The sequence below is a fragment of the Corapipo altera genome, unplaced genomic scaffold, assembly GCF_003945725.1.
Source record: "Corapipo altera isolate COAL_440 unplaced genomic scaffold, ASM394572v1 48b, whole genome shotgun sequence".
Classification (NCBI taxonomy): Eukaryota; Metazoa; Chordata; class Aves; order Passeriformes; family Pipridae; genus Corapipo; species Corapipo altera.
In genome coordinates, this window is record NW_020884884.1 from 3,094,100 (window position 1) to 3,118,499 (window position 24,400).

Consider the following 24,400-nt stretch of genomic DNA (forward strand, 5'->3'; position numbering starts at 1 on the left):
TCCTTCCGCTGCTGCTTTTCCCTCCGAACACTTTTTGAGGAGCCACAGTTCTTGGCTGGCACTTCTTAGGTAACCTGGCGGAGTGACTCCGGCGGAAAGCGCGGCGCCCCGAACAGAACGGGGGTCTGAGGAGCGGCTCCTGAACTTGATTTGAGCCCCGCAGCCGGGATTAAATATTAGGGTATCACGGGAGCTGTCACCGGTTCATTTTTCTTTATGTCGAGCCAGTTACGTAGCTGTGTGCCGGTGTTACGCCGAGAGGGACAGTAGCGCCGCGGAGAAGCCCCGGCTGGCCGCCAGCATCGCCCCGGACGCAGCGACGGAGAGGCTGCTCGGGAGGTGACAGTGTACTATAGGTAGATGCCCACTAGCTGTCCTTACTGCCTGCACAGTGCAGGGCTGTTGATAATTAAGCCAGGCATGAAAAGTGAATCGCGGTGATTGCACGTTAGTGAAATAATACGGGAAGTAGCAAACAGCCTGGCTCGCAGGAGTACAATTTGGGAAGGGGACGCAGGGAAAACCCACTGTAATGTTCCGGGGTAAATAAAAGAAAATAAACAGAGGAGGGTGCCCTTTCAGATATGGTTTGTAGATCAGTGCACTGTGTATAGTGTAAGATAGCTTCATAAATATAAGAATGCAGTTTCTACAGCTTTTATCACAGTGACACGTTTTTTATAAAATATATAAAGAGACGATAAGTTGGGTGTTAGTTGGGCTTTTTTGTGATTTTTTTTTTTTTTTGGATGTTTTGTCCCCCCCGAGCCCCCCCAAAGGAGCTTTCTTGAATTTACCTTCTTACAGCTAATTTGAATGATTAGTTTAGATAAGCCTCTTAGAGTAGATGCATTTAAATGAAATCGGGGCACATGTCTTTTTGGCTCTGGTGCAAGATTCGAACTAATTTTTTTCTTCCTCTTTGGCTCAATTCAAAGTCATCTTAAAACACTCTCAATATATTGTGTGACTGTAGGGCTTGAGGCGTGTGGGATTCAATGGACACAGGGAAAGAACTAACATTCAGAAACATATCTGCTTCTCAGTCTCAATTAATAAACTCCAGAGTTTTACACATTAATGATATCCATAGTAATCGTGATTTGACTATATGTTGTAACATGCATATGCACATATGAGCATAAGGACATACGAAATAGGTATTGTAGTTTCTGCAGTTCTTCTGTTATGGGTGAGGGTAGAGAGGATTCGAGCTAAAAATTGTCCGAACATTTTGAGAGTGCAGAGACATCTGTCTGACCATGACTAGGTATGCTTTGATTTTAAGGCAGAGCATGTTAAAGAATGCAATAACTTAAAGCCAGCTGCAGTCTTGAATTTTTGCTCTTTCAGCAATAACAATAGCACTAATAATTACTAATAGGTAATGACCTAGCAGATGCAATAAATATATCTGCTCATTTTGACATATGTGTCAGTTTAATAATTTTAAATGAATCGGTGCGTTCATAACAGGAAATCTCCCTCAACCTCTGATTAAAATGTAACGTTGACTAAAGGATTATAGAGCGGACTTAATTTTACTGACTGTTTTAACAGTTGTCACAGCTGTTGGAAGAAGGAAAGGCAATTGAAACACTCCAAAAAAGGGGGGAGAGAGGAAAGAACGGGAGTAGTTTAGTAAATTTGAACGTGGTCTCTGAATGCCAAACATAAAAAATTGAGCAGATTTGTAGCTCCAGAAATCTGCTGTGCATTATGTATGTTTACCTTTTGTGGCTCACTGTGTTTCATTCATTTGAACATTTAGCAGTTTCCCTACTTTCTCCATTTAAAAATGTGCAACTGCGTTTAAATGTGGAGCAAATTCAGCTGTTCATGTGCATAGAGTTTCGTCTTAGAATGCAAGCGATAGAATACACAGCTGACAAGAAATAAAGGTTGTGTCGAAAGGCTGTAACGTTTAAAAAGTGGTCATAGGTGTCACATCATGTGAATACTTCAGTGCAGTGATGGTTGGTGTACATATTTTATGTTTTTCTAACCGTTCTCGTGTTGCGATGTGGGAATGATGTGTGGAGTTACCCTGCGAGTCTGTCTGGGTTATGTTTGTGTACGGATGAATATGAGTGTGTGTGTGTAGATTCACATGCGTGTATGTTTGCGTGTGTGCAGGGTGATTATATGCTAAACTTAAAAGAGTTTGTGTCAGTTTCACTCTTTAAAATATTTTGACGTAGCTTCTGACTGTTGAAGAATTTTTTAGAAGTGTCTTTCATATGTAAAGGGGGGAAAGGGGTGGACTGAAGAACACTTCTCTTTGTGAAGTGGGAAGCAGACGCGATTCCACTCCATGGTTTCTCCAAGCTTTGAAGGTCTTTAACCTCATGCATTTGTCTTATTAGATAGCTATTTACAGTTGTTACTAAGAAATAAAGCCCAAGCTAATATTTCACTCATAAGCTCTAGGCCTCTGTACGTGTACCCGGTGTGTAAGGTGGCACAAGGCTCTGGATGGTGCAGCCAGCCCCCAAGCATGGGTGAGCATCCAGACCCTGCCTGAGCTCTCCCAGGGCTCTCCCCTTGGGCAGCAGGCAGGCCCTGGTCCCTTCTTCCTTGCCTGTTTTTGGTCGTAGGGCTTTGCTCTTTTAGTTCTGATAGACTGCTGGCAAGTTTTTAAATTCTGCAGAAAGTATAAAGGATTTGTTCTGAAATGCCCATCTGGCAGCTTTTCCTTTACTGGGGCTTGCCCCTTTTTTAGTGATGGGTGCTCATTTTAATGTGTTTATGGTTGTGCTCTTTTATTTACTGAGCCTGGTGCATTTCAGCAGTAATTAACCCGTGTTATTAGCAAAGCCCTTGTGGATATCCGTTAATTCTTTGGAATGGCTGATCATTTTTTTCCGTACTTTTCCCCCCTGTTTTTTCCTAAAGCGCGCTGTCCTTTTCTAATAGTCCTTAAGCTTTAACATTTTCCACAAATTTCTTTTTAGACTGAGTCAGGTAGAAGGGCATCATCCCCATAGTTCCATAATAAAGAATAATTATTGTCTTAACAAACTGTTTTCAAAGATGCTAATGGGAAGCAAAACAACTGGCAGAATCTATAGGGAACAATTTATTTAATTATTATTTTTCAAAACAAATGCTTAATGATAAGAAAAGAGATAAGAATTTCCTTAGCTTTTTTTTTTTGTGTGTGTGTGTGTAAGTGCATTAGCTGTTGTGAATATTTTGAAGTTCATATTTTAATCAGATTTCAACTTAGTTAATAGCACTTTGGGCATTTAAAAAATATTGAGCCAGCAGAAAAATACTTGTGCTTGCACTGCTGAGAAAAGATAAGGGCCACCTCATTAGCCAACCCTACTTTTGCAATTAATTTCAAATACATGGTGCTATTCATCAAATAGAGAAGGTAACTTGTCTATGATAATATTTAACAATACTTGAAGCCTACTTTGCTTTGAGTAGCTAAAAAGTATATGTCTATTCTCACAGATATGTCAGTCCAAATGTTATGCTGCTATTTCTGTATGTTACAGAGCAAAGTTAAGATAGAAAAATTATGGTATAAAAATATAAATTATTCATGAATAAGTGATGTGATTATTCATTTTACAGAATAGTTTTTAAAGGACTGACCCTTGACCTACAGGGAGGTTGCTTGCACCTCTGTGAAAGTGTAAGTAGGAATGAAAAAAAAGCTTATTTGAACCTTTCGAGGAAGTATATCAAATAATTATTTTTTTGCTTAGAATAAATGAAAAGCATAGGATAAGTAGGCAAAACAATATGGAAGGAATTCTTGCTCCTATTGAAGCCCAGAGTAGCCTGTCTGTAAGATAAGCTTTGCTATGAATTCTTTTTCACAGGAAATTCATGGAGGGAAGAAACAATAAAATGTTGATCCGTTACAAGTGCATATGAGCCTCACGCTACCGAGCTCTCTAGAGGAAATCTGTGATTATACCGGGCCAGTTTGTTCAGTTTTTATCTCTTTTACATCCACTGGCCTTGTATTAAATTGTCATTGTCCTAAAGCACATGAGAGAGAAATGAATTGCATTTCTCAACATGCACTGACAGTGAAATATTTAGCCTCTCTGTCTCCAGTCATACTTATATGTATGTTTCATGGTGCAGGGATGACACCAACAGTCGCTGCAGCTTGACATTCCACTTATTACGTGTTCTTTTACATTTTGTGTATCGTCTTTTAGGCTTGAGTTAGGCAGTCATACGTGCACAGTCATATCTGTAGCAGCACGTATGTATGTGGTTTTGTTGTATATATTTGCATTACATGTGAAATCCTCTGTCTATTTTCAACGCAAGTTTTGTGTTGAAATTCGTTTATATCTATGCCTGTGTGTGTGTTACAGGTATATAGTGTATTCCTTATGCAGTTTTGGCAGTGTACGTCTATTGTTGTGTGCACGCACACAGACATGTATACAGTAAGTATATATAAGCAGAGCTGTATAACTTCTCTCTATGCAGTTGCTTGTCAAAATCCAGCTGCTTTTATGTGGTTTTACCTGTTTGTTTTTTTTTTTATACATGGGAAGAGAGCTGGTCAGCAATGTAAAGTGTTTGCACCTGATTTTATACCAGATTCTCCATCTACTCTAGCAATTTTTGTGTTGTACTCACAGTTTTGCTTTTAAAAGATGCTGTATTTTTTTTTTTTTAAGATTTTCTTATTCTAAGTAAATGAATATAATAATATTTATTCCTGAAAGTTTTGGCTGTCAAGTGGAGAAATATTTTTTCAGCTACATGTGTTCTTGGCTGTATTTACACCTAAAGAATATTTTAGGGGGGGATGACTCCTACATATGGTTGTTAATATACATCACGATGTCCTCAAGCAAAAATATAAAGTACACATTCAATTGTAATGGTCCTTAGTCCTCTCCAAAAGTCCTATAGTTGTGGGGATTTTGGTTTTTTGATTTTGTTATGTTTTTTTTTGTCGAGAAGTAAAAATACTGTGAAACATTAAAGAAAAATATGAAACTGAATTGTATCCTGCTTTTTTAGATAGCATTCCATAATTATATTTTAAATGACTTGGTATTGCCTTTTCAGTAGCACTTTGGAGTGTAACTTTTCTAGAATGGTAGATCGCTGCCTTTTGACACGTATGTCTTCTGAAACAATTTATGTATTTGCTTTGTTGCAGAAGATCTAAATCTTTTGGGTTTGTTTACATAACACTTGTAGTGTTTTTTCATCTAATTCTTATTTCCTTCAAACAAAGAGGGGCTTTTCTCTTTGCTATTCCTTAATATAGCAGGTTTACATTAAAGGGAATCTTATCTAATTTCCAATTATTTTCCTGTTTTAAGTAGCGTAGCTTTTTAATCAGAGCATCATTTCCCACTTCTTTTAAAATTGATATAAAATTAATTTTTTCACTTCAGCTTCCTATACTTGCTAGCAGAAACATCTATTAATAGCCTGATGAAAATTAGAGCAATATTGGTACTTTCACATGGTGTAAGATAAGCATTGGCTGTTTTTCTTTACCGCTGAATGTCTGATTTTTACCGTGGGTCACCATTCTGAATTTGTATGAAATCTTGATGAAATTTGCGGATTTAGATAAAAATAATTTATGAGGCAAAACAAAACAAAAAATTCTTACTTTTTATGACACTAACACAGAACTTGAAATGTGAAATTGGAGAAGGATCGCCATGTACTGTGGTAAGTTATTATATCAGAGTGTATGAAATAGAAGTTCCTTGTTCTCGGTCTAATCAAGCCATTTATAGTATCCTTGTACAGAATTGTGCACATTTATTTATATGATAACCTGCTGAAATACAATTAGCTACCCCTATGCATGTGAGAATAGTCCAAATATATCCTTTTATCAACCATTAAAAATTATATTCCCTTTCCCTGAGTAAAACTCTATGCAGCTTTGAGTGCTGTCTTTATATGGGAGGGCGTAAGATTCTCTTAAAGAGTTTTGTTCTGAAACCAAACTTTAAGATAAAGTGATTTGAGGTTTTTTAGGTTATTACTCTGTAGCTTAGAGTGGATGTCTCTTTACTCCTCTGTGTCTTTTCATGTTGCTGTAAGTGGGGAAAAAAACCTGCACATCTCCTTTTCATCATTTTGATTGGAACTACATACCATATGTAATGTGTTTTGGCAGCACTTACCTAGCCAAAGAAAACAAATTAATATTAGCCATGCTGAGGAGTGTCAGAAGTATCACAGATGTGTCGATTTAGCTTTGCTCCATCACACACTCTTTCCTTAAACAACTGGTCAAGCTGTCGCAAAATGTAGTGTTGGCTACAGTGAGATTCTAATAGGTGTGATCAGAGATTGATGGCTTTGGCAAGTTAGAATGAGAAGATGATGTGGAGTTGCTGTTTCTTGTTTTGAACGTCCTCAGAAATAAAACCCCAAATAAACAAACAAAAAACAAGGAAATAAAAATTTTTTAAAAAGTAAAAATAATTAAAAAATTATAAGCCAGTTGTGTGTGTGTGCGCTCCCCCCTCCTAGCCAGCTAGACATGAAACAATTTAAAGTCCTGTAGATGTAGAGATGAAAAAGTCATATCTAAAATGCAGTGCTAGCTTGTTCCTAAGCATTTCCAAAATTCTTTCCCATAAGGTGCCAGGACTGGTGAGGAGGAGGTGACTTGTTTTATTCAGACCATTCTTGTACGTGTTATTGCTGCTCTTTCACCCCTCTCCCCCTATTTCTGGGTTTGTTTCTAGAGCTGTTTTTGAAAGAAACACTTTTTTCCATCTCACATGTGAATATTTTTAAAGAAATACCAGACACGAAAATCTATTAAAAACAATACTTAACAAAATGGTGAAATCGTACTCCTTTATGTACTCTTAGTACGCTGCTACTGGCAGTTTGTATAGTTCTCCATGTATTGGAAATGTAACAAAGGATCAAGGAATTTTCTGTATATTCTTTATTTACTTTTAAATTTTTTTCTGTCATCAAATTGGCTGCAGGATTTGGTCCTATCTTTGTGGAGGATGAATGCCAATCTCCTTTTATGTTTAAGTTGATATTTTATTGCTTTGGGGGGACTGTGATATACTCAATTGACAAGTATTAACGCTAAAATAGTTTTCAGAGGAATTAATTTCAGAAAGTCTATGAGGTTTCTTCTGCACAATTATTTTTCACTTTTAAGGGAAAAAACCCCCCCAGAAAAGGATCTAGTTAAGAAAAAAAAGGCTAAAACTCATGGGCCGTCTAAAACAGATTCAGAGCGTGTTTCCAAAAGCAAGTGCACAAGCACTGCAAGTAAAATTATCTCTGGAGAACGGTAAAATTCTTACAGCAAAAAGTGGATATTTCCCCCCCACACACACTGTGGTAGTTTAATGCTCCGTGAATGCAAGATTTCCTCTACTGAATTATATGCACTTTTCCGTCAGCGGAAGAATTCCCTAGCAATGTTCTCATAGCAGCCATTAAGTGGTGGGACAGATGAGATGTTTTGAAGTGGCATGAAATGCCATGTCTTCAACCAACTGTTCCCCTGAGCGTTAAAGGGGTGAGAATCGGATTTCCAGTAGCTGAGTAACATCCAGGGACACCCCATTGCTCTTCTCCCAGGAACTGCTTGGGTCCAGTTGGTGCTGGGTGATATTTACAGAGCGGAGCAGCCACTGTCAGTGGCTGACATTCGTATGAATGACACCTGTCCCATCAATCACCAGGCCGTGGTGTCACAGATGGAGAAACAACAATTGGCTGAATTACCTGGTGCTGCACACTTGGCTTAATTCAGCTCATTGTTCTCCTACAAATCTAGAGGATGGCTAGTTCTGTGCCGGGAGCCCAGGCAGAAGCACAGGATGGGCTCAGGTGGTGGCACGTGCCTGGCCTTTGCTGCTCCATCAGAAGTACTCAGGGATAGGCTGTCAGTGGGAGGGGGTGGTGGGAAGGAGCCTCCACTCAGGGGCTGGAGCTTCAGCTACTGAAGAAGGCTGTAATTAATCAAAGAGCTGAAACTCAGGATTTCTCCTGGCATTCCAGAACTTTTCATTTAGCTAGCTGAAAGTACCCAGTGCACAGCCAGGTTAATGTTTAACGCTTGCAGTGCTACGCTTATTCTGAGAATATACTGTCATCCTGAGGAGAATGAAGGGAGATGCTGTACCTATTTCCTATGTCTGTGCAGTAAGCACAATCTTCAAAGCCGTGGCCCTTCTGAAGTAGTTGATCTTGTATTATTCCTCAGTAGTTAGCACTGAAAATTCTGTATCTGAGACACTGAATGAAAAGGACAGTTGCCGAGAGGCTTGTTTGGGGTAGAGTGTTTTTTTGGTTTGTTTTTGTGGGGATCTTTTAGTGCCAAACGAAAGTTGGATCATGAAAATCAGTCTCGTTACAGACAAAAACAGTAAAGGCATTTAAATGCTTTCAGACGCTGCAACCATTTTCCTTTCTTTCTTTCACTTTCTCACCCCTTGCGAATCAGAGACAGTTCCTAGAGGACAGGAGAATAAAATAAACAAAAAAAGAAATTATTTTTCTACTCTTAAGGCCTGTGTCAGGTCTGTTTCAAGTGCATTTGAATCCTACTGCTTCCATGCTCTTTTTCAAGTAGCACCAGATAAATACCTATGAAATACTGAGATGAAAGTGATCATTCTTACTTCACAAAATGTTTCTCTTTTTCTTTTTTCCTCTCCGTGTCGCTTTTGTGTTAGGTCCTATGGAGTGACTGTATTTTTGTTCTAAGCTAATTCACTGCTGCTGTTTTGGTTACAACTAATGTCAAGCAGAAAACCTGTAACATGCCAGAAACAGACTACAGTGTGTTGAAGACACAGCTTATGTTTGATTGTGTGTAAATACAGTTAGTTAGTTGGGTTTATCTGATAGCCTGGCAGAAAGAGAGAGGAGCAGTACAAACTGTTTTCAGTAACTGTGCTGTTCATACACCTGATAAGATTGAGAGTGCTTTCGAACTACTGATATGCTTTGAATAAGAAAAGAATAATCACATCCATTGGCACTGGCTTATCAGGAATGAAGTAAAATGCCAGCACTTTTACATTAGCAAAAGTAAATGTTTTAGACACTTTGGGCCGTTTTTCCATTTAAATTAAATAGCAGGGTGCTTTTGAGTGTGCTGTAATGAATGGAAGGATTTATTACCTTGACAAAATTACAGGTGAATGTGTTTAGAGATGAGTCCTCAGCAACAATAACAGCTCTTTTGATAAGTGGCCACATCTATTCATGCTTTTGGTAGAGATTCAGTAATTCTATCCTTTCTTTCTCTGTGAAGTGCAGTGGCTAACTTACAATGTGCAGTTTTTCATAGTGTAACACACTTGTGCATTTTGTAATATACTGGCAACACGTTTGATATTCGGCATGTGACACGGCTGTTCATTAAATAATCCTTGATCATTTACTAGCGTGTCCTCTGCCTTCAGTCGCTGTGTATTTTCATGTTCGAAAAAGAATATATCTCAGTCTTTGCTGGGAAGGGAAGGTATGATTCACCATTAACTTACCCCAGCAGGCATGAAAAATGCTCAGATGCACTATTATCTGATTTTTATTTTTGTACCTTTTCAAAATTTATTTCTAGGTTCTTTCACATGCTTACAATTAATTTTGAGATATTCAAATTTGATGAATGATAGTGCAAGAACATATTTGATTGATTTTGGATTATTATTGATTACTGTCAATGAGATCACTGTGACACACTGAAATCAATGATATGTGATTAAACCAAGGCACCACTGTTCTATACATTAGGTTGCAGTCGGGAATTTAGGAACTAAATATTCACAAGCTATAAATTGAGAAAATGTTTAGATTTAAATAGCCCTTTGTTTGGCATTTATTCACCAAAATATGTTTCTTGGGAAAGTTAGTTTTCCAAAGTGCAGGCTTTCAGTAAAAGAAAGGTCATTGATTTAAGGTTTATTAAATTTTAGCTAAAAACAACAGGCTCCATTTGGGTGTAAAATAATTTAAGTACTTACTGCAGGCAACCTTCATGCTTTAGAGCTGTTGCTCAAAGGTTTCATTCTTCTATGAAGATGTCAACTGTAAATATAAAAATGCATCACTGAAAATGTAATGGTTTAAAGATTCTAACTGAAATAAAAATTCCTGCCTGGGGAAAGCACTATAATCAAAATAAAGTGGTCTTAACTTTTTTTTTCCCGTGGAGGCCGCACTTGAAAAGAGTGCTTCAAGGCAGCAGGTAGCAAGGTTGGTAGGGAATGCCAATTTTTATTTATTTATTTATCTGCTCTCCCCCACAGATGATGATAGTCTAGCTTTGAAATCAGCAATACACTTCAGCCACTAATACGAGGCAATATGTAAGCTGCTGCCACTTCGGAAATGCGGTATCCTGGCATTTAAGTCAACTTTATAATCTGGCAAAAACCCACTTGGCAATATTAAAATCTAGCTTCTGAAGCACTTTTATTTCTGAAAGCTTTTTATGTCTTTTTATATCTTTTTAGCATATATTACATTTCTTAGGAGCAGTGGCCAGGATGTACACTTGATGGATGACTGGGGTGGGGAGTCTCCCCCCACTCCCTTCTTTTTTTTTTTTCCTTCCCTCTAATTTTAAAAAGAGGTGTGATACTTGCACATTAGGTAATGCTGGAACACGAATACTGCAGATGCAGCTGTTTGACAAAATTAATGGGGGGGGTTGTACCATTGTTAGGTAAGTTAGCAGAGATTTGCCAAGCTAAGAAGGACAGTCTGCTGCCAAGCCCTTGCATCTGTCTTAAGAAATCTTTTGCTTCCACTGGTAGTGGACTGATTCAAAACTAAATGGAAAGAATGCCATTCACTTTAGCAGGTTTTGGATCAGTCTCTTTAATTGATTTTAAAAAAATGAATGATTTGGTAGTATTTTAAAATAAATCAATGAAGAAATGGAGCCTGTGTCCAAGGACTCACTGCCAGGATGTGACATTTGCACTAGTATAGAGTTGCCTAAGGGAGTGTGACCAGGAAATAGTAAGATTACCCCATAATATTTTCTCTGTGAGCTTAAAAGCAGTGTTGGCATTATGCCCACATCTTCAGCCTTGTGTTGCCTAAAGAGGAGGTAGAAATCCTTCTGATGGAGATGGTAAGACAAAGTGAGACTGAACCCTTTTTTTCTTGGTTTTACGTCTGAATTGCAAGAGAGGTTGAAATGCTGAATTTAGGTGAAGATTAATTGGTTTTGGTTTGTTCCTGGTGATGAATTTTGGATGTAAAGCTGTAACATGGAATACATATGTCTGCTTGATGTATTACCTTCCTATATATATATGCAGAAACACCTTGGTGTTCCTATGCAGAATTCAGAAGTCAAAAAGGGTGGTCACTCAGCGTGTCTTTGCTGATGAGATGCAAAATAAATTTTAATAGATGGAGAATTGCCTTGACTGGCCTCCAACCAACATTTTATTTATGAAAGGTTCATATACTGTTTAAGAGATATAGGAACTTGGCTCTTGGACAGAAAACATTTTTCTCTTTGTAGAAAGAAGTAGACCAAGATGGCATAACAGGATAAAGGAGACAGAGTTCACTCTCCAAATATTCTGATGCTAGGTTATGTTTATTCTAGTCATATAAAGAGTACCTTAAAGTAGGTGTGAAAGTACTTTGTCCTGCCCTCCATTTTAGAGACTTTTCCAGTGCAAACTTTGTTATATAGATAACAGTGCCTACATCTGAGTCTCTGAGTTGGTAAATATGCATGTGATTTCTGTCCCTGATCTCAATGCGCATTTTGCATCAATGTGTTCGCCAAACAAAAGGTTTCTATTTTCACTGGATTTCCTTTCCTTGAGTCTCTTATTCTCCCTGGCTGTGGGCACTATGTAATTTCAGACCTATTCCTTTAATCACAGATCACATTTTTGTCTCTGATAAAGTATTCAATCTTCTATACAAATGAAGCCATAGGTGTGTTTTACTACTAGGGTCAATGGAAGGAAGATCTGACTTAATGGCCTTTTTTTTTTCCTTTTTTTTTTTTTTTTTAGTCCTTAAGTGTGTAGAATAGTGTTGTGATTAAAAAACAAAAGCTGATTTCTACAACAGTAGCCTTTTGAATTTCATGTGGAAATATGCTGAAGGAAGTTTTTTTTTATATCTGCAAAAGCCTAAGTGTTCACAACAGGATGCATTATCAACATTTAGTACTTTTGTTAGAGCAAAGCCTATTATTTTATTAGGCACAAAGGAAAAGGTGAGTTGCACAGCTTATATTTATAAAGGTTGTGCCCATGATATTTGTCTCTAATATTTGCAATCTAGAGAAGACATAGAAAAGCTAAGCATGAGGACTAAATAAAAAATATGCCTTTAAAACCCAATTTTAAATTTTTACTAGTCAGGAGTAGTGGAGTAAGGAAAATGAAGCAGGAATGTCAGGTCTTCCCTTTTACAGTTTTTGTGCAGCAGTTGGGGTTTTGTTTCCACTTTAGTGATTAGTTTTTTGTTGGAGCTGGTGAGGATTGTCTCGGAGCAGCACAAACCACAACCCATCAGCAGGCTGCTAGTCAGCAGCAGGTGTGAACAACATAAAACAGGATTAACGCTGAACCAGAGTGTGCACTAAAAACAGAACCTCTGCCTTGGTTTTACAAGGGCAGTAAGATAGAAGCACTCTTGTCATGTTTACTAAACAGTGTTTAGTGGACTATGTAAATGGCTCTGCTCAGCTGCAAAGAAATAAGTGCAAGAATTACTACATATCTGAGATTTTTAAAGACACTTTTACCTCTTTTAAGAGTACTGAGTACTCTTCTGTTAATGTTAAATCGAAGGCAGAGAGGCAAATGTCAAGCTGTTCAAAGTTAGCGCTTCAAAACTGAAGCAGAGGGAAGGGAAAATGGAATGTCAGCATTCGGCATATTAACTTTTTTGGTCATTGACATAGTGGAGGAGGTAGATTTTATTGTCTTTTTAAATTACACCTTTACAACTTAGGGTTTAATGTCTGCTTATTTCTTCTGTACACATTTTCTTTAAAAAGGCAGCTTTTCCATTCTTGTATTTGTGTTTGGGAGATTTTAGAATGGTGTATTTATTATATCCGTTACACTCAACATCAAAATCTGCCTTCATTTATGCTCTGTATTAAAACTAAGGGGATACATTTGCAGTGAAAGCAGAATTTACTTGTTGTTATACATTAGGATTGTTTATAAGCTATGCATATTTCCCTGTTTCTATCGGTATATTACATGACCATAGAAATTTTCATGTTAGGTAAAGATGTATTTAAGGTCAGAGAATTTTTTATAAATGCTGTGTGTAATTCTACTAACATGTGAGTTGGTTTTGTTGCCCCCTTTTTTTTTTTCCTCTTTTCCATTATTCCTGGACCAGACTTTGAAAAGAGGTTAGTATCTATCAGGCTGCATTTACACTATATATGTAGTTTGATTTAAAAAAGAAACATAACAAACAAAAGAAAAGCGAGGTGGGAAAAAAGACAAACCCAAAAAACCCTCAGCAGAAAAACCTCGAACAAAATAAAAAAAACCAAACAGCCAGTTCCAAACCCCTCAGAAACCAAAACACCAACTCACGAAAAACACAAATCATTTCTCCTGAAGTGGTTATAAGTTTTAGGAGTTCTACAACCTTAGGAAAAATCATGACATCTGTTTGTAGAACTCTTAAGAAAAATTTGATCCTTTTGAAAATCAACCTCATGCTATTTAGTTTAGTCCAATTTCAGTATAATTATGTCTTCTTTCCTATGATGTTCTCATGAGATTGGGATTGACAGTTACTTTTCTCATAGAACAGGATGAACTTTTTTTTTATCATTCAGTCTCCTCTCATAAGACTAACTCCTTGCAAGTTACCAGGTTATAGATATGTATTTACCCATGCTTGCTTTTTTTTTTGTCTTCTGGAATGCCTTTATGAACAATAGTTGCTTTTGTAAAGTCCAGACTATGTCTTCACAGACACCTCTGCAACTCAACTCCTTCTGCTGTGAGAACATCCCTGTACACCTCCTTAGAGAGGTACAGGTCTGATTTTTGGGGGGATACCTTGGGCAGCACATGATGAGAGCTTTGCTTACACAAGTTGTCCACAAGGCAATGGCAAGTGTTACCCAAGCAGGAAGATTACATTCAAAGCTTAAATTTAAAGTTAAAGAGAACTGAATAGGTTCGTTTAAGAGCAAAAAGTAGTCAGGAATTAGTATATTTTCTAAAATACCTGGAGTACTCACATTACCTTACTAATTAGTGGATTTAAATCCGTTAGACGCAATTGCTTTAATAACTAAACTGTGAAAATATGCCCAAACCAGAAAGAACATAGTACTGGTCTTGTGACCTTGCAAATATAATTTCATTCTTTCTTACTCAATTTTTCCCTCCACATACAGTTAAGTACACAGCTTCAGTGCTAAGAATATACATGATAGTTTCAACAGTGAGTTTTGCTGATGAAAACAGAAGGCAATTAATTAATTTTTCAGTGTATTAACTTTATCAGTAGTGAGACAAGCTTACCAATTCAATACACTTTTTTGAATCCAAGTTTGGTTCTGTGATTGCTGCTCCAATAATGTGCGTGTTCCTGTTGTGACAACCTGGCAGTGGCTGAGAGGTTTATTTTTAAAGAGGGTGTTCCTGCATGTTCAGAGTTCTGTTCATCTATTGTTGTTGAGAAAACAGCTTATATCATCATAGCAAAATCATGACTTGTGTGATAATGTTTATAAAGTGCACTGCTTTTACTGGCTCTTTGTGATGTTGTAAACTGGTTACTATAACGTGCAATGCTTTTCTGTAGCTGGTAGTGCATAGTTCACCATTTCTGTTGCATAGTTTTGTTAGTTTGCATGTATGATCTCTGTATCCTTTGACCTCTTTCATTTTTCTTTTTTTTTCCTTCTCTCTCTCTCTCTTTTTTTTTTTTCCTGCTTCCTTTTCTGAGAGGTGGTAATATAAAACCTTGAAGTTCAGGATTTTCAGTTAGGATATGTAAGCATACAGAAGTTGTGCTGCTTATCCAAAGTTTATCCTAAGTGCTTAACCTCTTTGGCCTCAGAATCAGCCTGGGCATCCCATGAAAGCAGTCTGTCCCTTGAGGTTTTCTGTAATTCCTGGCTTCTGCCAGGTCAGGAATAAACAAGAATAGACTTTTTGATAATGCTGCTATGTCTTCTCCCTGGGCCAGATGAAACTAGATGCTGTATTATTATGTTTATTATTATTTGAGTCCCTAATGAGTGTATTTAAATCTCTGAAGAGATAAGTTCCTGTTTGTTTCATGCTTTAGTTGCCAGTTTGGACCAGTTCTCGTTTACCCATGCAGGTTTATTTACAGTCAGTTTCTCTTATTAGTTATACCAGTATGCTCAGGGGGAGCAGAATATTACACAGGACATGTCTCAACTTAGACTTTTTCTTTTGTACAATCATGTAATTGCTTATTCTAATTAAAAAATCCCAACCCCCCCCCGAATATTTTGACTCAGTAGTTGAATGTAATTGACAATCAATTCCATATAATGTACCCTGTTAGTATTTATATTATGGTCCTATGGAGGCCCCTGTCATGCTACTGTCTTTGCTGTACAATGTGTAAATACACAGGTAGTTCCTATTCAAGGGCTTTGCTGACTACAAATACAAGCAATTCCTGAAAGCTGCTTTTTTAATGTGGCAAGTACAACCATACTCTGTATGTGTGCATATATAGTTGCATAAAATTGGTGTGTGTGATTTTGTATTTTTAATTTCAAGTACACCAAGGAAGGCTAACAAGGAAGTGTGGGTTGTTTTATTGCAGATCAGCAGAAATCTATGTGGTGTTTGATGGCGAGGTGGGTGGTGTCACCTGTGTCAGCTCAGAGAAGGTGCAGTTAATGAGAAGGAGGTAAAGGGAAAAGATCTGTGAAAGGGAAACAGACCTGGGAGCAACACAGGCTGCTGTCGCTGACATAGCACAAGGGGTGTGGTTTTGATTTTGAAACAGTGATTTCACTTAATACACTGAATCAGTTGCCTGCTGACTTGAACAGGAAAATGAAGTTAATTACTTCTGCTTATTTGGACAGCAATACATTTTGTATAAAAAGGGCAACTTCTGTGATACAGTGATACTGGTGCCCCTCAAACTCTGCCAGATGTGTCATCAGATTTCTTTTTTTTTTTTTTTCTCTTTCATGTACTCTTTAACAAAGCACGTATTATAATTTTTTGGTTTTTTTTCTTACTATCATCTTCAGTGTGTTTTGCCCAGTGTTCCAGAGAGGAAAACATCATATTAAATTGTTAATTTTTGCAGTCAGACTTGCTGCCTCACCTTTTGTTTGCATTTTCCATAGTAGTATCAGATATTTTGTAATAAACTTACTATTTCTATATATCTCTTGAGATGGGAAGCAGAAGAAATTCAGTCAAAAAAATACTTACATAGATGGAAACTGAGGCTTTTCACTGTATGTAGTGAATATTATACTAGCTCTTAAGACTTCATCTAAAAACTGTGACTATGTACCAGAAGATACATAGATTTATATACAAAAAAATTAAAACAGTTGCCTGTGAAAGTACAGAGGTACTTGGGAATTGAAGATGAATCAAAATTTTTGTGAAGTCATGAGTTTAAGATCTTGGTGAGATTTCAGGTGTGTTTTGTTTTATGCACAGCACTCAGGAGGCTTACTGGAGAATAGAGATGGACTTTTCTCCTTTAAGGGAAGAGAGAAGGGAAATGCTTCTTACACACTCTTAAGTAGATTGCATTTCGGTTTAAAAAGCAAATAAGCATCTGGTCATTTATTTAACTAGTTCACATAGTATTGTATGTAAAGGGTTTTTTCCCTCTGCGTGCTGCTTTCTGCTACACTGATGATAATGTACCTGGAAGGAAAAGGCAGTCCAAGCTGAGGCAGCCAGCGTCAGACAGGGCGGTCTGCCATCTGTCCCACCTGCTGCATTCATGTGTCCATCTGGTTACTGCAATAGCTCATTGCGGGCTTCAACAGAAGAACATTGAGGCTGAAAAGAAGGCGGTGTGAATTATTTAGGTAGCTAGTGTAAATAAAGAGAGGGGGAGAGGAGCAAAGGAGGGGAGTTGAGAGAGGGAGAAAGCACTCTCTTACTCCTAGATGCTCTGGAATGTGTTAATGCATGAGAGCATTTGATTTGCATATAGATTTAGATGTATAGATCATTGTGAAGATTACAAGCCAATGAGTTTTATCTAGATTTAGATAGCTCTCAGCCTGGTTTGCACATAAAATATAGCCAGTTTCAGGAGGAGAATCTTTGGGGACTTTAAACCTAAGTGAAACTGATGAAATGTAATGCTTTTAGGTATTAATTTAGCAGAAATAAAATATTTCCTTTAAGAGCTTTCTGTGCCCTTTGTTAACCAAGAATTTATAACTGCTTTGCATAGTCAGTGCTTTATACACACTCTGTGGTTTTGATTTGGTTATAGTTACATTTGTAGTCATCTGTACTTTATTCTAAGAGGAAAAGCAGTTGACACATGCTTTTCCTTTTCCTTATTCTCTCATGTTTATCAGGTGAAGATTAAATCTAGTCATCAAACAAATAATTTTCCAGCTGTCAGTATATATATATTGTTACACAAACAAATATATATGCTTTTCTGGTGCATAAATGTACATAGAACACTTAAATATTTTTAGATATTTTTAATGGAGATGGGAAAACAGAATTTTATAGTTACAGTGGTCTTAAATAAATAGGTTTATTTTCAGGTTACTTGCTTAAATTTCAAAATGACCACCAGAAGGTTTAGACTATGGTGGATTATTTATTGCTAAAATTGAATTATTGTTAGAAAAGAAAAGCCATTAGTGCTAGATTTGAGCATAAAAATTCATTTGCATCACTCTGTTCTAGGCATTTTAATAATAGTGGTGCTGTGTCAGATTTTTTTTTCAATGTTTGAAACATTAGTCCAGTACTGTGTTTAAAAAAATAAAAGATTGGCTTCATACTTGGGTATATTTCCTGGTGTCAGATTCTTCTTCCTTTTGAATTTTAAATGTCAGATTTTCCTGGGCCAAAGAACAAAACCAGGATCATCTTAAGAGGAATCCTTGAAATTGTGGGAGGGTTTTGTGCCATTGTTTTGCCTGGGTTTAGATCTGCAGAAGAAAGGGACACAGCATCTTGAAATCCTAGCAGCCTGGCTACTTCTCTAAGATTTGCATGAAATTCAGCTGCAGCCTTCAAAGGGATTTGAGTGGATTGGATTCTTTAAGGTTAGTCCATGTCAAACCTATTAAGTTCAATTCACATGCAAAACCCTTTTTACGTTTTTTTTTAAGCCAATAAGGCTCTAACTACTATTAAGGCACATCGTGTACTTGCAGTAGAAGGTACATGGTAATGGATCACCCTACTGGCACGTGTAACTAACGAATAATCCACTTTGTCATCTTTCAAATTAAAAGATTCTGTGTCGTGTATCTTTCTCAGATTGAAGAAGTTTTGTTTGCAAAAGTTGAGATCCTGGAGAGTATTTTCAAGTATCTGAGTCGGTCTGAATATCCATCTTACATCTAAAATGTGATCCCCCCATTAAATGAAGATTAATTTAACCTTTGAAAGTAACTTAATCTCGATGATTCTTAACTTTCCAGGTCTGTGAGTTCTCATTCTTCCCGTAGGGTGACTCCACTGTTAAATAATTTTGGGAGTACACTATATGTACTGAGGTGAATCAGGAAACAATTGCAGGGGGAAAAAAATGATGAAAATACTTTATGGCATATAAAAGGATTAGCAGCTACTTCAGAACTGCAAGGACATGACTTTAAAAGGAACACTTAAATTTTAAATTTAAAAGCCAATTGAAGGAATTTTGTGCGTTTAGGCCAAAGCATCTAAATGCCTTGTGCACCAGCAGGCTGTGAAAGGACTGCCAAATGAACACACATTACCTCAATTAGATATTTTCCGAATAAATGAATGTTAGTAGGAATTTTGGTTGCTTCTCATCCTGGAGCTTTCTGCCCTATGTGAGGTCTGCAAGATTTGCCCTTCATTTTGTGAATGGCTCTGTGTTGTTATTGCTTTGGTTTGAACAATGGCATAAGTTTTTCTAAAATGCTGGCCAGATCCTGTAACCAGGTGAGCTGAATCTTGAAAACAACTGTGTCTTTACTGCATGGAACCAAATTCATTTGCATCTAAGGTGCCTGCACTGGCACCTGGGTTGTCAGTTATCTAGCAGGATACTGGAATCAAAATTCTGTCCTGATATCCCTGAAACTCGCTGATTTTAAAAGTGAGGGGAAAGTACTGTCTTCTCCCTGTGCTTTTTCTCGTTGCAGTTTGAACTTTACATTTTGTGCTCAAGGAAAGCTCTGCTTTCACCTATGTTTAGAGCAAAAATGGTTGATTTGTGTGTACTGATTGAGAACAGGGTGTCTTTTGTTGATTTAAGGTTCCAGATGCTCCAAGTCTTTTAAAAATATATTTTTATGAAACAAGTGGAAATGAGCATTTTTTCTTTTTCTGTATTTCAAAGAAAGAAGCAAGTATCCCTTGACATATATTTTATGTTTAGAATGCCCTTTTTTATTAGCAAAAGCTGAAAAACTGCTCCTGAAATGAAACACTAGTTTTTGGGACTAAATCCTTCAAAGCTTACATGTCCAAGTCACTTGATATAGTGAATTTCCTGGCAAAGTACTTGGAGGAAGGGGTTAAAGGATAATAAACCCTTTCCAGTTGTCCAGGTTCACTTGCATCTTGTACAATAAATATTTAGTTTTTTCCAGTATAGAAAAGGAGTATAATTATAATATATTATAATATAAATATATTAAGTACTATAATTAATTGTCCTGTGTTTGGCTTTTTTTTTTTTTTTTTTTTTTTCAGTTTTCATCTGTTTAAAGAACTGAAGTTGCCTTGTGGTCAGAATCAGAATTCTTTATTGTGTTCCATGACCTCTGAGAGTAATTTATAAAAAAAAGTACCTAAACCAGGAATATTTTGTGTGTAAAATCATAATTCTTCATCTAAACCTTTTTTATGGACAGCACATAAACCATTCAGAGTAGTACAGAGCTTGCAGCTTTAAATACTGATGCCTTGTAGTATTAATATGACTATTTACAGCATTATTAATTATATGGGCTAAGTAGCAAATACTAGCATTTATGTTGCTATCTGATAGTGTTCCATAAAGCCTGTTGTTTTCCTCCTTGTAGTTAGTGAGTCATGTTGTTATATACATTTTTGGTGTGTTAGTATTTGAAGAGATAAAGGTAGTAGTTTGCTGAGGGAGTGAAGGGGATGAAAATCCTGTGTGAGGTGTGAATTCTCTTTTCCTTGGTACCTAGAACTTTGGTGCTGAAAAGATAGTAAACATCTCATTGAAGAGTATAGTCATATTGTAAGGATTACGTATCTGAGTTGCCTGTTGGGGTGGTTCTTTTGGTAAAAGGGTGATTTGCTATCATATTTCTTCAGAGTGGTAAAATAAATACAAAACCCCTATATTGATACTACTAAGTCCAGTTTAAAAATAGCAAATCTGGCTAAATTTTTGTGGCTTTGACAACTTTAGGTTCTAATAATGTAAACAGAAGTAGTCCTTCTTGTTATTGTTTATGCTTATTGTTGGCAGTCCCTGAATGAAAGTAGGATGGGGAGAGCAGGGCAGAGGGAGAAAGGTTAAGTGGCAGAGAAGTTGAATTGCTTCAGTGACAGATTCTCTCCAGAAAGGCTTTGAATTGTTTTAAGGATTAGTTTGGGAAAACTTGAGTTGAATGCACTTCACTACTGTGCATATATTGCATTGATAATGTTGCCAGTCGCTTATTTTTCATAAAAACAAAATTTACTTTCCAAAATGAGAGTAGAGAGAGCACTGGGGAAATTTAAAAAAAAACAAGTAAAAAAAAAAATTTCATCAGCTGCAAAACTGATTAGAATTTTACCTGTGTTATTTTATTGTGAGATTCTTAAAACATTAGAGCAGATTATTAAAACAATATATATTTTACTCTTATGATAATAGTAACACCAGAGAAATAGTTGCAGAAATACTCATCAGTGATCTAAGGGGAAATGTAGTTCCTCAGTTAAAGCCCACACCAACTTCTAAATGAATCTGTTTGTTCCCAGTGGAGATCTGTCATTGATGCAGTGTAGTTCTTACATTAGGAATCTTGCATCCTATCAGGTAGTCTGAAACATCTTGTTTTAGAAAAGCCTCACCATATGAGCTGGGAGTCCAGGAGGCTGTGTGCTCAGTCCCTCTTCAGAAAAAATGTGCTCAATCTGTTTCAGACGAGTTCCCCGAAAGATGGGTTAAATCAACTGATTGAGCTGATTTTCTCTCTTGAGGTGATATTTTATTTATATGATAAAATGCTTGGAAAGTGATTAATTTGTCAGGGGAACATCTTGTTACTGTAAATTTGCCGAATGTGTAATAAAATTGCCATAACACAGATGGGAAAATGAAGATCTTTTAAACTGAAATAACTGAGCAGTCTGCCTGCATTTTCGGCGCTTAAAATTAACTTAGTTAAATTTCTTTGTCATTTTTACCCCGGAAGAATGCAGGCTGGGAAAGATATGTGGCAGATGTGTGGTGTGTGTTTGTATGTGTGGTGGGTGGAGGGGACAGAAGCAGACTCTGTAGTCCTTCTGCATCAGAAGGATCTGATAGATTTATTAAATTTCTACCAGGCTTCCTTGATTGAGTGAATTTTTAAAAATTAAAATATACAGATCAGATACTCCTTCCTAGTAGCAGAGAATTTAAGAATAGGAGACTTTTGTGGGCGTGAACCTCAAGTCACTAAGGTGTACATGAAATAGTGCTTTTGCGCCGCTTTCTGCAGGATTGCTTTTGAATGAGAGCTGAATAGTGTAATACACTTCTTAAGTCTTTTTATAGCAGTCTCATACTGTACAGAATATAATGTAGATTATCTGGGGGTATACTTGAAAAGTCAAAGGAAAGGATGCCTTCCCTATGCCTGCGTTGCAGTGTGTAACAAGTGAAAATAGCATTAGTAAAGGAACAGTGCCTTTTATTCATACCTTTTGCTACTGCCTGTCCATCTGTCCACTGAAATGAGCCACTTATCATGCTTCTGTGTTTTTCCCTTTCAACTTAAAGAATTATGAAAGGAAAATTCAATTTTTCGTGTCCTTTTATGACAGGTAGACTGGAGACTGTGGTCATTTGGATTAAAAACATATCCATCACCACAAGCTGACAGGTTATTATTATGTCTTCTTTGAATAAATGAATTTTATCCCTGCATGTTGGAAGTCGAAGAATGGGAACTTTTTATATAAATAATTATCCTGGTAGTGATGTACTGCATACTGTTGCCATATTTTTTCACTTTTACAGCATTCTTGGCCTTATCACCCATAACATAAATCTCGGCCTCTCATATTTAATACAACCTGTAGGATAACCATGCCTGTATAATGTACAGACAGCCAATCCCACATCATCATTGGGCTATCATTATTTGTTGTCCTATGACGGATGCTTCAGTTGATGTCCCTTTTTGGATTTTACAGAATGATGCAGCCATCCAGGGGTAGATGAGAGTGGCCTCTTTTAGGTGTTCATGCTGATCTCCACAAGCACCCTCAGTTTATTAAGCTTCCAACTATAGGCAGTTAAAGTCTTGAGTATATTGGTGTTATCTTAGTTGCTCATAATTTATTTTTCAGAACACCTGGCTATTCATTCCACGAAGCAATAGTAATATAAAGATTTACTGTCAGACCCTCAACTGTGTTAAGGACCAGGGAAGAAGTGGAGCAGATTTGGTGGATGTTCTAGGCAGATGCTTAGTGAAATGATTTTTATTCCACACCTCAGTCCTATCATGATAAAAAAAAGTGAATCCCAGTCTGGGAGAGTTATCATTTAATACCCTTCTATTAACTGATCAGGGCTGATCCTCAATTTCATGAGCATCCTGAGTTTGTGCTGAAACTGGTGAGGCACAGAACTTCTCAGGATCAGATGCACGTGTTATTTGAGTTCGTTAGTGGAATGACATGCTCCCTTCAGACCAGTCTTTCTTTCACTGCTCACCCAAGGACAGTCAACTTAAGCAGAACTTTTAGCTCTGAAAGAAATAAATAGTTGATCCAGAATTAATACCGGTGAAATAACTGAAACAAATCTATCGTTAAAATACAGCTGAAATTTACAGTATGCAATATGGAGTAATTAATGCTGATCTCTTCATATAAAGCTTTTCTTGGACAAGCCTCTCAGTGACGTTTTTTCCAGAAGAGATGGCCACAGGTGAAGCATGTAATGATTGCAGTATATGGATAGAATCACTTCATAATTGCAAGTAGAGACATCCCTGTTCTAAATGTTATAATTGGGCAGGTACATATTTGTTACTTTAAACAGTTTTTCTGGAATATGCTGAATTTCCTTTTTTTTCACTCCGTGACTCCCACCAAAATAGAAGGTAAAAGATAAGCAAGTAGAAACAATATCAGGACTTTGTGAGAAGCTTATCCTGCAAACTTGCTGGAGTCATGCAAACATTTTAAAAGTGAAAGCCATTGCTTCCTGACCTTTGCTGCTGATATCCAGAGGCAAATCTCTGATGTGTAAACCCAGTGGCATAAATAGGTTTGAATTACACATAGTAATATGTGAAGAACAAGGAACTGTGAAAAGCCAAAGGTTTATTTATTTGTTTGTAAAAATCTGTAATCACACATGAAAATCCAAGATAGACTAAAAAAGACTTAAACTGCATAGGTTTTGCTTCTATAAATTGTCTGATTTATCTCAACATGTGATGAATTCAGTCGTCGGTACTGTGCCCAAGTAACATACTGAACTATTTGTTTTGTCTATTTTTTATTTCTAGTGCTTCCAGAAGAAAGATAGATAAACAAAGAGTAGAATTCAATGACAGAGGGTTTTTTTTTCTTCTTACAGTTTTCATTTACAATTGTTACAGGTCTTCATAGTGTAGTAGAAATGTTGTGCATTAAAAGATAGGGCTCATATCACTCAAATGGTTTAGTTCAAACAAATAAATAAATAGACTGCTGTGCTTTCTGAGTCCTTGCATGTCAGTGTGGTTTTCTTTGGGTACAGTAGGTTATGGTAATCCACTTGCATCTTGCGTATCAAGAGTATCAGGACCTTAGACCCTCTGAAATCACAGGCTGGGTTAGGGAATAACACCATTAGCTAGTATAAATTTGTAGAGCTTCAGAGTTGCTGGGTCTATTCCCCTGTATCCAAGGTTTTGACCCACAATGAATGGCAGATGTGCTGTATTTTGAACAAATTTGATTTTGATTTTCTAGCTACTATTCCCATTAAAATAACAAACCTGACACTGTTCATAAAATTACCCAGATAATTTAAGCAATTTGAGAATCAAGCAGTGATACTG

At 36.9% G+C, this 24,400-nt stretch overlaps 1 protein-coding gene across 16 annotated transcripts in view; it reads left to right on the plus strand.

Moving 5' to 3' along the window:
- Nucleotides 1-24,400, plus strand: part of ESRRG (estrogen related receptor gamma) — a 396,805-nt gene that overhangs the window by 233,806 nt on the left and 138,599 nt on the right. Inside the window, exon 1 of one of the 16 annotated variants that reach the window (XM_027641307.1) lies at nucleotides 3,586-3,646. The exons of the other annotated variants lie outside the window; for them this stretch is intronic. The gene's annotated coding sequence lies outside the window, so the exon portion shown is untranslated. Of the gene's footprint in view, nucleotides 1-3,585; nucleotides 3,647-24,400 lie in introns of those variants that run through there. 16 annotated transcript variants of the gene reach the window in all.